Source organism: Natator depressus, chromosome 7 (genome assembly GCF_965152275.1).
Source record: "Natator depressus isolate rNatDep1 chromosome 7, rNatDep2.hap1, whole genome shotgun sequence".
In the NCBI taxonomy this organism is placed as follows: domain Eukaryota; kingdom Metazoa; phylum Chordata; order Testudines; family Cheloniidae; genus Natator; species Natator depressus.
In genome coordinates this window covers 80,023,795-80,041,559 of record NC_134240.1, presented here as the reverse complement: position 1 = coordinate 80,041,559, position 17,765 = coordinate 80,023,795, and the positions used below count along the sequence as shown (strand labels likewise).

The 17,765-nt window shown below is 37.0% G+C and overlaps 1 protein-coding gene across 5 annotated transcripts in view; it reads left to right on the top strand.

Annotated features, from left to right (window-relative positions):
• The first annotated feature begins 5,473 nt into the window (after nucleotides 1–5,473).
• Nucleotides 5,474–17,765, top strand: part of CTNNA3 (catenin alpha 3) — an 896,431-nt gene continuing 884,139 nt past the window's right edge. For all 5 annotated transcript variants that reach the window (XM_074958868.1, XM_074958865.1, XM_074958864.1 and 2 more), the window contains exon 1: nucleotides 5,474–5,608. The gene's annotated coding sequence lies outside the window, so the exon portion shown is untranslated. The remainder of the gene's footprint in view (nucleotides 5,609–17,765) is intronic.

Below are 17,765 nucleotides of genomic sequence, written 5' to 3'. Positions count from 1 at the left end.
GGTTGTCACCCTCCGGTAAGCTTTGCTGGGTAGGAAAAAGGAATGGCTAGCTTCTCTCTTCCATTGGTTGCATTGCTCTGTGATACACCAGTAGTTGACATAGATTCATTGTTTCTGATGGATGCTGTCTTCCAGATAACTTACTGAATGGACAGTAACCAATTTATTAAATATTGTTGTGTTAGCATTTAGTGTTGGTACTTAGACACTGGACAAGATTGTTTTAAATAACATGTGCTTCACTTAGTATACAGTGTCACTGACTCAAAGTCTTGAAGTCTTTAAACCACGATTTGAGGACTTCAGTAGCTCAGACATAGGTGAGAGGTTTTTCGCAGGAGTGGGTGGGTGAGATTCTGTGGCCTGCGTTGTGCAGGAGGTCAGACTAGATGATCATAATGGTCCCTTCTGACCTTAATATCTATGAATCTATGAAATTATGACTGATGCTAACAGGGAATTTGTTTACCCAATCTGTAACTACTGTGTAACAATTTTTTCCCTACTTTCCCTTGCCTTCATGTTGTTTGCTACCATTCATTTGTTGGTGTGGTTGTGGTGGTTTTTTTTTTTTTTTAACATCTGTTGGTTAAACCATTTAGCAATGTTACGCTCACTGTAAATGAGGTACAGCAGTCATACAACAGTACAGCAATAATACAGTTGCTTTTAAATAGTAGCTAAGTTTAAATTAACTGATAGTAGATTTTAGCTGATTGCCAGCTTAATTGTCCATATATACTGGTTTGAGATGTATTTGACCATTCCCTTATGAATAAAGGACTTCATTTTTGTCTGTTTCATTGATGCGTGTGGGTTCCTTCACTGTATACTGATGTTTTAGTGGTGTGATATTTTCTGGTGTATTTGGTCCGTAGGATGCAACCTTAAACAGCTAGTTAGTTAACATAATAAAGTTTTTTTACATTTCTTTTTGCTTTCAGTAACCCTGATTTAATACATAGATTAACTTAATGTGTTTACAATGTAATAGGGACCAAGTCTTTTATAACACAAGCTATACTTTTGCAATTGTTATATAGACATTTATTTTTATTTGAGGTGCATTACTAATATTTTATATTAAATATAATGTTTATCTGCTAAAATAGATTATGATAATCTTCTATGAGAAGGTGTATTGCTTTCCCTTGCTGAACCCTGTTTTACCAAAAAGAGTAACATCATCGTTACAAAGCTTTTTAGAGTTAATTTGCTTGTGATACCAATTCCACTTAACTGTTTAGAAGCCGAGATGTTAACAACCACTGCTTCCCTTCAATATAACATAAATGTATAAAATTAAACCAAATAAATTTTAAATGCAAGTCCATGCAAACACTTTGAGTCTATTAAATTTTTATGACACTTTGTTGTGTTTAGGAGCCAACGGTGGAAATCTGCTGAAATTGTTTGGTTAGCTTTATGCACACATGGTTGGTTTTCAACATTGGACTTTAAAACCACCATAAATAAATAAATAAATTTTAACCTACTTCCGTACTAAATATGGGAGGTGGGTGGGGAAATAACCCAAAATGAATGGCTAGAGAACTGATAAGATAACTAAAAATATCCTGCAACTGTTACAGACAAGGAGCAGAGTATTCAAGAATCAGTTTTGGAACCAGTATGTGTTTCACTGCACATAAAGACTTTAAAAGAGAGTCTAAAGATAGTGGTACTTCTGCATGCAACTCTTTGGCAGGATAGTATCCAGGGTTTCTAAGGGTCCTATCCTGCCAGTAGCTTGTGTGCAGAAGTGTCTCTAAAGTCAATGAAAATTATCCCAAAAGCTGATGGAAGAAAATGCCAGTATGGCCAGCCCCAAGTTTTCAAAAAAATTTGAGTTAAGTCCCAACTCCCCATATCATGCTGCTGGTTAAAATGCATGAGATTAAGTGTGTGTGTATGTATATGTGTATATATATATTCACTTCTTTCTATCTTCTCATTGGAGCTTTTTGGTCTTATATTTTCAAGCTTTTCTTCACAACTATGAGCGCTAGAAGAAACTTACAATTTTTAAAAAGAAAGTTGAGATTTTCACATAATTCCAGGAGCAGGAGCTGTCAGAAAAATACCAACTATTGTAAGTCAATAAATTTGCAAGGATTGGCAATGCTGAAATTTGGATTTCTTTTGGATAGCACCAAATTGGATTGACTGGTAAATAATGTAGCGAAAACACTCAAATCCATCCAGAGAGATAGATGTACAAGAGAGAGGTTTGGAGCATGAGTCATGAGTTTAAATTTAGAGAAGTTTAAAGTCATGAGATAAGGGGTTAAAAATAGTGAATAGAGAATATACATTAAGTAGGATTGGCCAAGGTAACAGGAAAGCTGTCATGAAAATTTGGAAGGTTGTCACGGTGAAAAAGTACAATAGTTCACATTAGTCCACAGAGTTTTAAAAAGCTTTTAGGACATTAATTGTACAGCATGTTTTCGTGATAACTGAGAGAACTGACAAATTTCTGAGTTTGTGTTGCTATCTTGTAATTACCTGTGAAACTTTGGATGTTCATATCATCTGTCAACCAGCCACTTTAGGGGAAGATCTTCTTATTAAATACTTCATGGTTTGAATTACTAAGATTTTTTTTTTTCATTACCCGGATTAGACAATTCAGACGACAGAAAAAAGCATACAAAAAGGCGGGCGTTCTCCCTCCTGTGGCCTCCCCCTCCCCCCTCAAATGCTGTGTGCACATTAAAGTCACGGGGTCATCTTGTAAGCTGTAGTAATTTTTTCCAAAAATAGCTATGAAACAACTTTAAAGATTTGTAGTTTTTATTTCTTTAGTTTTAAAGAAAGGAGTGCTTAGGCAGGGGCTGCGGAGCACTGTTTCAAGCGTGAGGGAGCATCTTTTTGCCATACATCCCTGCCTAACATGCCTCTTCTCCTCTCAGGCACTCTTCCCTTCCTCAGCAGCCTGACCACTCCCTCTCCCCTGCCTATAAATTCCTACACCAGCCCACCCCCCTCAATTTTGAATGAGTAATCAGTTTGGTATGCAGGGTCATAACGCCACTTAGGTTTGGCCCTGCCATAAAGAGATCAGGCCATGGCTCCCCTGGCTCAGTGGCCTGTGGGTTCGGGGACGTTGTACGTGCCAGCCTTGAAGATTTAGTGTGCAGGAAAACAGACTGCATTTTCTTTGCTTCTTACTTAAAAACTGTCTTTGAAGTCATTAATAAAACTGCGCATCAAAAGTAAGACACTTAATTAACAAATTAACAGAATTTAGTATGAAATCACACAGCAAGGAACTAATATAGTACTATGCTAACAAAACATTTCAAGGCCCAGAAATTTTCTGCATGGAGAAGCATCATTTGTGCCATTTCCTCAAGAGCTAGACGAGAGTGAAAAACAAACATTATTTATCTCTCAGCCCTGAGCCTCACCAATTCTAAGAGGAATGAGTTATGAATAAAATCATAAACTAATGAATCATCAGCTTTGCTTTCTCTCAGTAAATTAGTTCATCCACAAAAATATGATAAGTTCCTATAAATACTACTTGAAGTTTTTTGGGAGAAATCACTGCAGATATTCTTTCAATATGCAAAGTCATTTTTTGGCTCTCAAATCTTTTCCTCATGTGGTGCATCAAACAAACTAAGGCCCTGATCTTGCAATGAACTCCAGGAAGATAGATCCCTGGTGGTCACATAGGTCCACTCTTGTTGAGTTCACTGAGTTCATTCACCAGTACGTAAGATTTCATATGTAAATAGTTCAATTTCTGATCACAAAAAAACCCCAACTCCTTCACTCTCCATCATGGAATAAAATTACAAGTGTTTTATCATGAAAACGAATTCCCATTGGTTGATTGTCTCCTGAGGGAATGACACTAAGGCTAGCTCTAGCCTTATATCACTAAGAGTTGATTTGTATATGTAAGACTCATTAAGGGATAAATGTTGAGCATATCAGCAAAATATAAGGCCTGCTCCATTGAAATAAATGGGAGTTTAACTAATTAGAATTCTGCTGAATTTCAGATTCTCTGCAATTAGGCTCAGTGTCCTACAATTACAACTATCATGCAATGTCATAAATGGGAAATGTTTTGAATTGCATTAGAAAGATACCTCTCTCTTGCTGTGTGAGTGCTCATCTGTGACTGGATCAGAACTCAGTAAAAGGTTTTATCTATGTGCTTACACTGAACAAACCATTCCTCCATGGCCAGAGTATCTCCAAGACTGGCCCAGAATTAAACATTCTTCTTGAATGACAACAGTTCCTATCTAATTTGAAGATGGAGATTTCCCAAGTCCCAGCTCTAATGTGCCAGTAACCCAGGGGGCTGCAGTATGGGCTTAACAAGGCAACTTCAGAATTGTCTTAATCAGAAGTGCATTTTAAGTGGATCAGACTGTGCCTTACCTATAATAGAATAGCTGTTAAATAATCACACTGCATCCAAATGTACTTACCATTAAAGCACATGAAGTGGGAAGGCTAATATTGAAAAAGTAGGATCTTTGACTCCTGGAGTGACTACATGCTGCTGTTTCATATTCTCAAGGGGACAGATAGATAAATGGGGTGGAAAGAAAGAGGAAGGAATCCAGCAAGAAAGAGAATAGGACCAAGAAGGTGAAGAAGTTGCAGGAGGGAACAAAAAGGTGGATTACAAGAGGAAGGCACAGAATCAGAGGGGCAAAACAGGGAAAACAAAAAAAATTAATAAACTGAAATTTGGTTGTATAAACAAAATTTAATAAAGCAAATTAAACTTTTATAATTTAATTCCTAACAGCCCTTCTGTGTACATCTCCCACTTTGGAGTTTGTCATCGTATGTAGGTATTATTGGAGTTGTCTGGCATGTGGACGATATATATTACAGGGCCTGATCTGGATGAAATTTTAGTCTGCACATTGCTGAAATATGTGACATGAGTTTCAATTAGAATGTCTGTTATGGGTCTCCTACCTATCACTTTTGCTCTTTTTCTTTGATCTCTCATGCTATGTGGTTCCTGTGACTTTAATTTGTGTATTTATGTGCAGATCAGCTGTTTGAAAATAGAAGAGGGAAAACTGATTCTAAGGATCTTCCTTAAAGCCCCAATCCAAACCCCACTAACATCAATAGGAGTTTTTCCATTGACTTCAGTGGGCTTTGAATGAGACTGTAAAAGCACTGTATTTTCCACTGCATGCATCCGATTTATTTATGCTCAAATAAATTTGTTAGTCTCTAAGGTGCCACAAGTAGTCCTTTTCTTTTTGCGGATACAGACTAACACGGCCGCTACTCTAAAAGCTTATCGACAGTGTTCGCAGGTCTTACAGGAACTAGTCTGGGCTTTTTCAAAGAGGTATTTTCAGTAACAAGTTGTCAGTGAAGTCAGTAACTCTCAGTACAGAAGGCGGTACCATATGGATACCACCCTCCCCTTTCCTATATTTTTCCATTGTTCTCCCCTCCTATTTCCTTTCCTATCTTTGTGATTGACAGGCAACCAAAGAAGCTAGTCCTTTTCAGTGGATCTGGAATCAGAACTCTGCAAGAAGACTTTGTCAGAGAGTAGTTTCCTGGAACTCTTAGTCGTCTTGTTAGAGTTGGCTTCTTGATTTGAAAGGTAAGACTGAAGTAGAGTGAAGGGAATTTTGTTTATACTGAAAGTATATTGAGTTGTGAATTGAATTACAGGTGCTTAATTGAATAGTCTAGCCTCAAATGTCAGTGGAAAAATAAGGTGAATTTTTTTCAAACTTCCTAAAAAGTATGTTTCTTACTTGTAAACATGCATTTTCATGCTGGTTCCATAGATACAAGAAATCACCATAATCTTGTCACTTGAAGCCACTAGCCAGGGTTGTGCAATGCAGTCATATATTTTCCAGCTATAAAAAGCATATCACAATATTGTACAAGGCAAGATAAGATATTGTATGAATGCTGTTCTTTAGTAAGGCTGCCCTTATTGACACTTCGCTGGAAGTTGCTTCCAGTGCAGGGGAGGCTTATGTAAATGTAAATTTGTGAGTTTAGGATTTAAAATATTGAATCATTGCACAAGGTAGTTTTTATAAGATAATTTATACTTTAGATATTTAAATATAGAAGGCGCTGTTTCCAAAATAGTAATAAGAGCAGACTATTAAAAGCCAATCTGCACACTTCAGAAAACACCTGCATTATTTGTACACATTAAGAAAGTTCTCTAGAATGGATTCTAGTTCAAGCGTTGTGTGCACTGGAATATATTTCTTATTCTATTTTGGGTACCTTTTAAAAGATTGGAATGGCAAATTCGCCCTTGGTGTAAGCCACAAACTCTTACAACAGTGAAGAATTGTGCCTGTAGACGCCCCTTTAGGGAAGGAAAAATCTCTGAAGGGATTGAGCACTTTGGATATTCTTAATTTATTTAGATTTTTAGAGGAAGAAGTGTGAAATGGCAGATCTGAATGCTCCTTTTGTCACCCAATTAATTAGTGAGGGCCCAATCCAACTCCTATGGAAAGCAACAATGATCAGCAATCATTTATTTAAATATATGTGGCAGGATTTGGAAGTGGTGATTTACGTTCACTGCATACAAACAGAAGCTAGATAAAAACATAAAATACTCTTTCTGTAAGGTAATGCTTCTTTATTTCTTAGACTCCAGGACCAAAAAGATAGAGAGACAAAGCAGAGAGTTCCCTAAGGCAGTTAGGCAACTCAATCCACCCTTACTTCAGGCTGGGTCTTTGCGGACTGACTGCTGAAGACCCAGATCACACACTCTCCTGCAGAACCCACTAGCCTGCAAGTAGGACCAGAAAAACACTTATAATGTAAAGTGATAGCTTGTTATTTTGATAACATTTGCAATATAGCACAGTGATCATGTTAATTCAACAAAGAGAAGAAACAAGAAGTGCTACTGTATCTAAAGAAAACAACGTGGCTCAAAACAGGAAGGCTTTTTGAAGCCATTGCCTGGGTTGAAAGAGGAGCTGAAGGGCCATGCTGCACTAGGAGCCCTAGGGAGAATTCTGCCAGTCCCAGCCAGAACTTGTCTTGGAGGATCCTGAAATCACATGCTGTACTAAGCGCGCTGCCACCCTTTCCAGGGGTTCAGCATGCACCCTTCCCATTTCACCCAATTAGTTGTGCTGATTGGTTATTGTGGATTATGGCTCTGCTTTTACTCTGCCCCTCCCCTTCTCATTTTAGGTAGCTATCACCCTGGGAGCACTTGCCAGGGGAAGTGCCCATGTCTTTTAAGAGAACCGTGCCCAATTTCTGTGAAGGGTGCAAATGGGTGAAGTGTATTGAAACCACTTCCTCCTCCTCCTGTACAGCCCAGTCAAAAATTTAAAATAAACAAGTGCTCACCTAGAACTCCTTGGTTTTGGTTTAGTGTGTGTGCAGTGGGAATGTTTAATAGTTAAATTACTTGGAACTCTGGTAAATGCAGTGGTCAAAGTGTAAACCTTTAAAGACTAGATCAATCTGATGCTAGATCATGCAAAACTGGCACTTGACAAAGAAATAGCCTACTGTAGCCCATGAATGTGAAACACAAGGAAATCTATTGTGAAGAATAGCAGCTGTACAAGGAGAATGAAAAACGTGATTTTTTAATTCATTACAATGGATTACGATGAAGATATGTTTACTAAACTGGGAATAACATCACAGTGTAAAAACTAGCAACCATAATATAAAGATGTGTGGTGATAATTTCATAAAAAGAATGTTTAAAGACTCCTTCCTCCTCTGAGTTTCAAGTTAATGTTACATCATATGTTACTGTAGCAAACACGTCATGTGATTTTTGTTGAGGTGAAGAATAAGCTATGTTTAGTACAAGGTCAACTTGAACTTCCTTTAAGCATTCTCTCTGGTCCTTGTTAAAGATCAGAACACTTATCTTTAAAAAATAAAAATAAAAAGGGAGGCTTGGATGCAAACATCCTCTGCCTACTGTTACCAGCACAGTACAACCAGCCATCCAAAAACCACCTAGCACCCAAGAAAGTGTGGAGCATTTGATCAGTACCCAAACCTAATACATGTAGTGAAAAATAACAGGCCGGTTCATTTCAATGAGAGTCTTTGAAAGTGAAAGACTCCATGAGTACAAAAGGAGCCAATGCATACCGCTTCTTGAATGCGTATTGTCCCCATGTCACACCATACTTCTTTCTTTGAGGCAAATGTTACTTAAACAGCTCAAATATTGCTACTGAAAAGTAGAGCTGGGTGAACTTATTTTAGACAAATATCTTATTTGCCAAAAAATACAGTTTTGGACTGACAATTTGAAAATAGTTTTGGCTTAAAAAAAGAAAAAACAAAATTTTAAAATTGAACCATTTTGTTTTGATGTTTAATTTCAAAATGTTTCATTTCAAAGTTTAACTAGATTTATTTAAAAAAAAACAATCAAAGGATTTGAAAAAAAATTCAGGAATAAAACCATCAACTTTTTTTTTTTTCGATTAAGCAATGTTTTGTTTGACTCAAAATAATTTTGTTTTGTTTGAGGGGGAAAAACTGAAATTTTGGTTTTGGATTGACACAACACACATTTTTTGGGGATTTTTTTTTTTTTTTTTTGGTTTGGCCACTGAATTGAAAAATCAGTTATTTGCTCAGTTCTGGTTTAAAAAGTTCCTAGACCATAATCTGTGTCTGGGGAAAACATTATGAACACAACTATTAAAGCATCTCTTAGATACATTGGTATATATCCAGCATAACTCTATTGACTTCAATGCAGTTATACTTGTAATATCAGTGTAACTGTGGCAGAACCAAGACCACAGATTCTTATGGTTATACTTCAATGGAAGGCTTGCCTGAGTAAGGATTCCAGCATCAGGATCATGATGTACTCTTTGGGCTCATTGGGAATGCTCTTGGTTGCTGCTCAGAAACTGATAGACAAGCTCAAAGCCAAAAACTCTGTAACTGGGTAGACTGTAGGATTATCATCGTGTAGTAATAAATACAACACAGACTGGATTTCACAACTCACTGTTAATTCCTGCATCTTGACATGCAATGTATTGACACAGTGTACCTAAGGGAGAAGGTGACATTAGCTTACTGTATTAGAAATGATGTAATAGAGAAGCTTTGAAATAGGTATAGGAGTATGTGAAAGTTAAACCCGAAGTTGAACATATTACTTGGATGCATGCAGAAGAATGTATATTGAAATGAAAGGTGGGGCTTCATTCTCCTTGAAATGCTTATTACCATCAGAAGTCAGCAATACTTGGCTAAAGGTCAGAAATGAGAATACATTGATGTCCACAACATGAAAACTTAAAAGTAGGTAATATATTTTTGTGGCTTGCAGACTCACCCTTCACCATAATTCCCAACTGAGGGAGCTGCTACTGGGCTACAAGACTGTAACTCAATGAAATTTGATAGCTCAATAAACCAAGGAATATGATGATTTCAAATTGAGTTCTTGTGAACATTTCTCTTTGATCAACTCAGTAAAATTTGGGACATTACAGGCTGAGTAAGGAAGGTCCCATAGAACTATATAACAAATAGAAGAAAGGGGAAGTTGATAGTAATTTAATATTAAATCAGAAATTACGATTTATAGAAAATTGATAAGGGAAGCAAAGGGACACAAGGAGAAATCTATGGCCAACAGTGATAAGGACAATAAGGAGTTTTAAAATATATTAAGAACCAGAAGAATCCTGACAATGATATTGATCCACTACTAGATGGAAATGGTAGAATTATCAATAATGCAGAAAAGGCAGAAGTGTTCAATAAATATTTGGTTTTTTTGGAGGGGGGGGAAATAATTATATAGTCTCATCTCATTATGGTAGTAACACTCTTTCCATTCTGCTAGTGTCTCTGAAGGATGTTAAACAACAGCTACTAAAGTTAGACATTTTAAAATTAGCAGGTTGACAACTTGCATCCAAGAGTTCTAAAAGAGCTGGCTGAGAAACTTGCTGGACTATTAATGTTTGGTTTTTTCCCCCCCTCCAGTAAGTTTTGCAGTAGTGGGGAAGTTCCAGAAGACTGGAAGAAAGTAATATGCCAATTTTTAGAAATGGTAAACAGGATGACCCAGGTAATTATAGGCTTGATATCTATCCTGGGCAAGATAATGGAGAGGCTGATATGGAACTCAATTAATGAAGAATTAGAAGATAATATAACTAATACAAATCAATATGGGCTTATGGAAAACTGATCCTGTCTAACTTATAATTTTCTGAGTTTATAAATTTGGTTGATGAATGTAATAGTACTGACATAATAAATTTAGACTTTTTTCTAGAATGATATAAAATTAACATGGCACACATTAAATGGATTAAAAACAGGCTCACTGATAGGTCTCAAATATAATTGTAAACAGGGAATTTTTACCGAGTAGATGTGTTTCCAGTGGAATCCTTCAGGGATCAGTTTTGTGCCCTAGATTATTTAACATTTTTATCAGTGACCTGAAAGAAAACATAACATCGTCACAGATGACCCCAAAATTGGGGGAGTGGTGAATAATGAAGAGGACAGGTCACTGATACAGAGTGAGCTGATAAGCTTGGTAAATTGGGTTCAAGGAACGAATATGACTTTCAATATGGGTAAATGTCCACCTCTAGGAACAAAGAATGTAGCCCATATTTGCAGAGTGGGGATCCTATCCTGGGAAGTGGGCAGTCTGAAAAAGATTTGGGGATCACGGTGAATAATCAGATGAAAATAAGCTCCCAAATTTATGCTGTGGCCAAAAGAGCTAATCTATTCCTGCATACATAAATAGACAAATTTTGAGTAGGAATAGAGAGGTTATTTTACTTCTGTATTTTGCACTGGTTCAACCACTGCTGGAATACTGTCTGCCAACAATTCAAGAAGGATGTTGATAAATTAGAGAGTTTTCAGAGAAGAGTCACAAGAATTATTAAAGGATTAGAAAACATACCTTATAGTGATAGTTTAAGCCAAATAGCCTCAAGGAGCTTAACAATGAGAAAGTTAAGGGATGACTTGATTAGTCTAAGTGCCTATGTGGGGAACAAATATTTAATAATGGGCTTTTCAATGTAGCAGAGAAAGGTCTAACACCATCCAATGGCTAGAAGTTGAAGATAGAGAAATGCAGACTGAAAAAAAGGCATAATTTTTTGGCAGTGAGGGCAATTTACTAAGATGGATTCTTCATCACTAACCATTTTAAAATCATGATTGTTTTTTTCTAAAAGATATGCTTGAGGAATTATTTTGGGGGGGTTCTCTGGCATGTGTTATACAGGAGGACAGCCTAAACTATCATAATTGTCTCTTCAGGCCTTGGAATCTATGAATAGTTAAGGCAGTTGAATTAAATTCTCCGGGGTAGCATTCTATTCCTGTCTCTGTCCCAGAGTTCCTGTATGATGCATCTAAACCCCATTTTTCATAGCTGGCCACTAATTATGTGATTCTCATTTTCTGGGTACCCGTATAAGACATCTAGGACTATATTTGCAGGGGTGCTGAGTACTCACAACTGCAACTGAAGTCAGCTGGAGCTGTTCTTTGAACATGTAAAATGCTAGTAAGCAAAAATTTCACGGACTGACTTCAGTGGAGCCAGGATTTCACCCTTTGTGTAGATACCTTATTTCGCCCTGCCCCTTAGTTTTGTTAAGTTTTTTACTTTTTTTGGTATGCGATTTGTATCTTGTTATGGTGCAATGTACAGTAACCGTGGGTGCATCACTGCAAGCTTGTTGGTAGGGTTGGTGGAACTTCTAAAATACTATCATTCCATTAATGGTGTGATTATACACTATTAGATTTTGACATAAGACAATATTTTTTTTATTAACTGGTATCTGCATTGAGACCTTCCTCAAGCCTCTGACACACATTTTGTTGTGCTCTCTTTGAGATAGCCCATCTGACTAGAAGGCAACTCTTGCTAATGACAAGGAGTAACCAAATGTAATGCTTTTTGGATGTAATACTTTTTATGTATGGCATTGAATAATTGGCTAGATGGAATATGGAATTTTTCACCTTCCCCTGAAATATCTGATATTGGCCATTGGTATAGGCAAGATAGCAGATTGAACAGACAATGTTAAATGGACCAATCCTTGTGTGGTGTAAATAGATATAGTTCCACTGAAGTTATTTTTATGGCTTCTCTAAAATATGACTTGTTTGCTGTGCTGATTGTGTAGCAGAAGGACTAACAAATGTTGTTCCCAAAGCTGTGCTGACATCAGTGGATGATGCTATGTATAAAAATCTTAAAATTAAGAGCTAATTAGTAAAATAAAACATATCTTATTAAATATGCCCCTGCCAGGCTTCATCTTTTTGAGGGATCCGATGTTTCATGTGCTTTTCCCCAGTCTCTTGTTTTCCTTTCTTTAGAGGACTATAGCCCATAGGAATCTCCTATATTTACAGGAATGACATTTAGCAAGTATAATGCTTTCAGCAAGCAACCTCTGGTGTCTGATGGATGGAACTGTGATGTCTGCTATTAAATCTCATTCATTTTCTGAGCTGAGAATGGCTAGCCAGGTGTTAGAAGATGAATATCAGTTCAGGGTACAAATTCTAGGAAATAAAGATCCATTCAGGAGAACAATCTCGAGGTTTAAAAAGGAAAGCACATGATAGTCATTAAGAATGCATCCCAGCCAGATTACTTTGCTGTTGGTGAAACTGGTATAAGGTTGAAGCTCAGTAGTGTTTCCTTGTAGAGTCTCTTTCTTTATAAAAGTAGGCATAAGGCAAGTATATTTTATGAACCAGATGCATCCCATGGGATGCCATATGACAGAGAAAGGGAAAAATAATTGAGCCTACAAATGTGTTAATATCTTTATGAAATTCCTTTGCTGTCCAGTTTGAAAGTCTGAGTCATGGCATTGAGACAGAGGTGGTCATGTAACCAGACTGTATGGAAAAAGAAAGAATAGTGATTCAGGATATACACCAGAAGTCATGGCAAAAATATATTCCATATCCTTTCGTTGTTCAAAATAAATTAGAAAGGCACTGTTCTGTTTTTAATTATATCTGACATATTTCTACATTAGTATGTAGCTTTAAGGATGCCCTACCCCCACCAGCAGCCACTGTGCCCTGTCAGTCATCCTGAAATACACTAGAGCACTTGTCAGGCCATCAGCTTGCAGATGCACCATGAGCCATGATAGTTGTACTGAAGTTCTAAGCAATTTTTCTGGTGTTTAGACAGTTGCTTTAGTGCCTGAATGTGGACTGTTTGTTTTGGAATAGGTGAGTTATGTTATTATCTTGTAAGTACAATTAGTGATTTTAGCAGTAAACAAAATTCTAATGGTTATATATTAGAAAGGTTAGCTGTATTTTTGGAGCCACTTTCTGTCATTATTTTATTTAATTTAGAGTACCCATTGTACTTAGAGCTTGTCTAACAATTATAATTTTTATAGTTGAATTTTACTTCAGGCGGCAGAAAACTTTCTTACTTTTCTTTATTTACAACCCCCCCATTCTTTTATTCACTGAAATGCTGAACGTTGTCAGTTTAGACATAGTTCGTAATAAAAAGACACAACAAAAATTAGCACTTAGCTTAAAGTATACCGTTGTGTATGAGTGCAGGTTATTGTTTTTTGTTCCATTGAGGCTGAAATACTCTGTCTCCATGACACCTGAAAGTCCTGTCTAGTGTTCTAAGATGTTGCAATACACTGGTGAAATTGACTTCTGTATAGATTAATATATCTAAGTTCCAAACTATAGCAGCCTTGCATCAAAGTATCTTATAACCTAGAGCCTTACTGTGTCCAAAGGGCATGCTATACTAGAGTAGATACTTTGTTTTTATTAAACAATGGGCTGTGATCCCAGTGTTTCTCAAGAAATGTACACCTGGGAAAGTTGTTTGCTTAGCAAAGAGGCAATATAGCTCCAGCTACAAGCACAGACGGTTCTCCTGAAGTTACACATATCAGAAATTTCTTAAGTATTTTCCCTGATTGCTTCTATACTTTCCTCTTTATTGCCTTGATATGTTTCTAATCCACAAGGATACTGATAATTAATAACATAAAAATGATAGCGAAAACATAGAATGTTATGAATGCTTCTGTGGGTCACAGCTGAGGATTCAAAATAGCTTGTAAGTAATACTGTGAAAACTGTACTAACTAGGGTTGCCAAGCCTCCAGGATTGCCCTGGAGTCTCCAGGAATTAAAAATTTATTTTTTTATTAAAGATTGTCATGTGATGAAACCTCCAGGAACATGTCAAACCTAAATTGGCAACCCTAGTTCTAACTTGTTAAGATTGTGCAGTTATCGAAGCCACCTTTAGGGGAATTCCTTCTTGTAAGAAGGAGGCATGCTACAAAATACTACTTTCCAGAAATGTCAAAGTGTTCAGTTGTTTTATTGTAGTTTAGAATATATGATTGAGATTTTCAGAGCAGTGCTGGGGATTTTGCCACACATTTCCCACTAATTTTAACAATATAAAGTCCAGACCTAGAGCTTGCTGAAGGCAGTGGGAGGACTACCATTGCCTTAATAGGGATTTGATCTGACTCTAAGCAGTCAATAAGTATGTCTGTTTATTAGACAAACTGGTAGTAGCAAGGGGTTGCAACAACAAATAGAGATGGTTCTCAGCTTCAAAACTTGAGTCTGGTTTGTAACATGCCCTAAGAAGACTGTTCAGAACCAAGGTTTTGGATCAAGCTGATCTTCAAGAAGATGAGAACAAGTGGTGGGATAATAAAATTAGGATGTTTACAACAGTCTCCAACCTGTCAAGGAATATGCAAAATATGAAGAAGTCATCTTTCACTTTGGGTATTTGTTATAGGAGGGTAAGTGTGAAGGGGGCTGCAGCATGCTGTCAAACAGGCAAGGAGTGAGTGCTTTTTATTTTTGTATTTTTTGAGTTAAGGAGTGTTGTCACATTTTGACTGAGTTAAGGTGACTCCACTAGGAACAACTTAAATCATGAGTATGTCTAAAGAGAAAAGAAACCAAAAAATCTTCCAGTGATTTCTTCAAACTGACAATAGAAGCATGAGGTGCTTCCCCTTGCAACTGATATGCAGACTTGCAAATGGACAGTGTTAATTTTATTCTGAATTCTTTCTTGGCAACAGCTGTGGTGGTCTTCAAGTTGGACTTCCAATTTTGGGAAACTAACCTTGGAACTAAATTCAAAGCTGCAAAGCAAAACCCAGGGGCATTGTGCATAATAAGTGGACTGGGTCATTTAATTTAAAATGAAAATGCAGTTGACATTTTGGCTAGACACTTCAGAAAGCCAGGTCAATGACGTACCCCCTGCCATCCCCCCTAAAAAAAAAAAAAAAGGTGAATGTCAGTAGGTTGAAGAAAACAGGCCTTTTAAGGGTGTGAAATTGTTACTATTCTCTGATGCTAAAACAGCAGAAGAATCTGGTTTTCTCAGACAGTGGAAAGAACCCATTGACTTCAATGGTCAGGCTGGACCAAGGGCTCCACTTCTATACAAAGCCAATCTTGTTTGTTTATCATGGAGTGGCAGCTTAAGAAGCATTAAATAGGTATCAAATGTAGGTTCAGATGTGGAATCTAATTCAGAAGTGGACATGCATGGCTGGCTAGCTGATAATAGGTTTCGGGAAACCATAAACTCATTGATATTAGAATTAGCTTTCATACCAATATGTCAAAAAGGACCTTGCATTAATATTTAGAGCTTGCATGAGATGTCCTAATGCAAAATGGATGTGTGACTGTCTGAATGGAAATATATTTTTCCAGGTTACTGTTAGATTTCTTGCAAATGTTGACAGAAATAACCCTAATTTAGCAGCAGTGTGTAACTTACATGCATGCTAGGCAAGTTTTGAAGTTTTGTATTTCTTATTTATATTGTGATGGGGGAACCTTTTCTGAGCATTAGTGCCCCAAAATAAAGTGACAGGTTGATAGCCAGCACCTTTGTGGATGCCTGTTGTATCTGTACTTCCTTCCACCTTGGCTTGTGATAGCCCCATCTTTAACATTGGACATCCACTCTGGGGTCAGAGCATTATGCACTTGGGTATTTTTTTTCAATACATGAAGAGCAAACAGATTTTTGCAGTCAGTGGGACCTCTTATTATAGATTTAACAGCAGCAGAACAAGAAAGAACAAAAGTGAAGTCAGTGAGAGTGTATATAGTAGGTATCTCCTCTGGTAGTCTAAACTGAACTCTGAAAAGTCTCTCTGATGTCTGTACAGAGAGAGTGCTTAGAAATATAAAGGTTCACTACCAAATCGAAAGGCATCTTGATTTCATAGCTACATAACCGCAGGTATATCAGTTCCTCCCAGACTATGGAAGTCTATTTGGGGATGTGCCACCAGAACAGGAATCATGCTATTTCAAGCATTCATGACTTAGGTTCAGCACCATTGTACTAAACCATCTTGTTCCCTTGCTACCTCCATTGGACAGCAGATGGAGAGAGTCTACTTTGTCACAGTGAAGACTAGAAAATGCCTAGAATATGAGAATAGGGGAAAAGCTTATAGATAACTTCTTTCCTGCTGAATTGTTCTTGGTTTAGAAGAAAAAATAGTTTTTTCAATATATTCTAAGTGTTAAGTTAACTGACAGTGAATAACTATGCAAAAAAATGAGGATCATCTAAATGACCTTGTTTTTCAGCATATACAGTATAGCCAATTTCAGGTTTATGGAGATGGAAAAAACTGAGATGAAAATGGGATAAGAAAACTTTACAAAAGCTGGGAGGATGGATGAAATAAATTGTTTGCTCTTTGTGCAGCTTTTGTATTCTTTGACAGTTGTCATTCATTCTCATAAATTTTCAAATAGCAGATATGAACCAAAAATTTGGGGGGCCAATGTAACTTTAATGGAACAACAAGAGTTGCACCAGAACAGAAGAATATCCTGATTCTACTACAAATTATTTTACCAAAGGGCCTCCAGCAATGGTTGTTGCCTATTGTTCTGTATTGAATTGATCCATCTTTTCAATGGCATAAATTTTGACAGTGATAAGGATGCAAATAAAGAAATAGATTTAATAGTTTTTTTTAACACAGACACTGGGTAAAGTGGTGTCCTCGGGACAATGTTAATGTGAAATCTTGGCTTTTGCAATTCTTATGGCTGTCATGCCGAAGCCAGTTTTGTTTCTAATTTAAAGTCCAGGGATGAAATCCTGGCCCCATTTGACTCAGTGGTAAAACTTTCATTTACATCCAGGCCCTATTAAAGTCAATCTAGATGTAGATTCACATGAGCTTTTGCTGAGTTAATAAAGATGAAAGATGAGTGTTTTATTCTGTCCTACTGGAGAGCAATACCTTTTAGATGTGTCTGGTTTTGATATTTGTTCCCTATAGGGTTGCCAGAAGATTTTAGATAGCACAATCTTTCATGCTTCGATTGTATGCTGTATGGGGTGGGGACAATTTTTTTTGTTACATGTTTGTACAGCGCCTAGCACTCTAGGGTCATGGTCCAAGACTAGTGGTCCCAATTGCTATGTGAATATAAATAATAAAATAATATGGGAATGGGGAAGGGAGACAGCTGATGTTTTAATGCTCATGATCATGTCAACAGATGTCTTGACAGGTATTAACTCCCACAAGAAGTAGCCTTCTCCATTTTATAGTGGGGACTAATGTCCTCCCCAGTTTCTCTTAGAGGCAACTTTAACCTATATAACATGGGCTTTGGCACAGTTGTTACCTCCTGTTTTAGGATACTCAGGGAGGGCACTTAAAGATGTA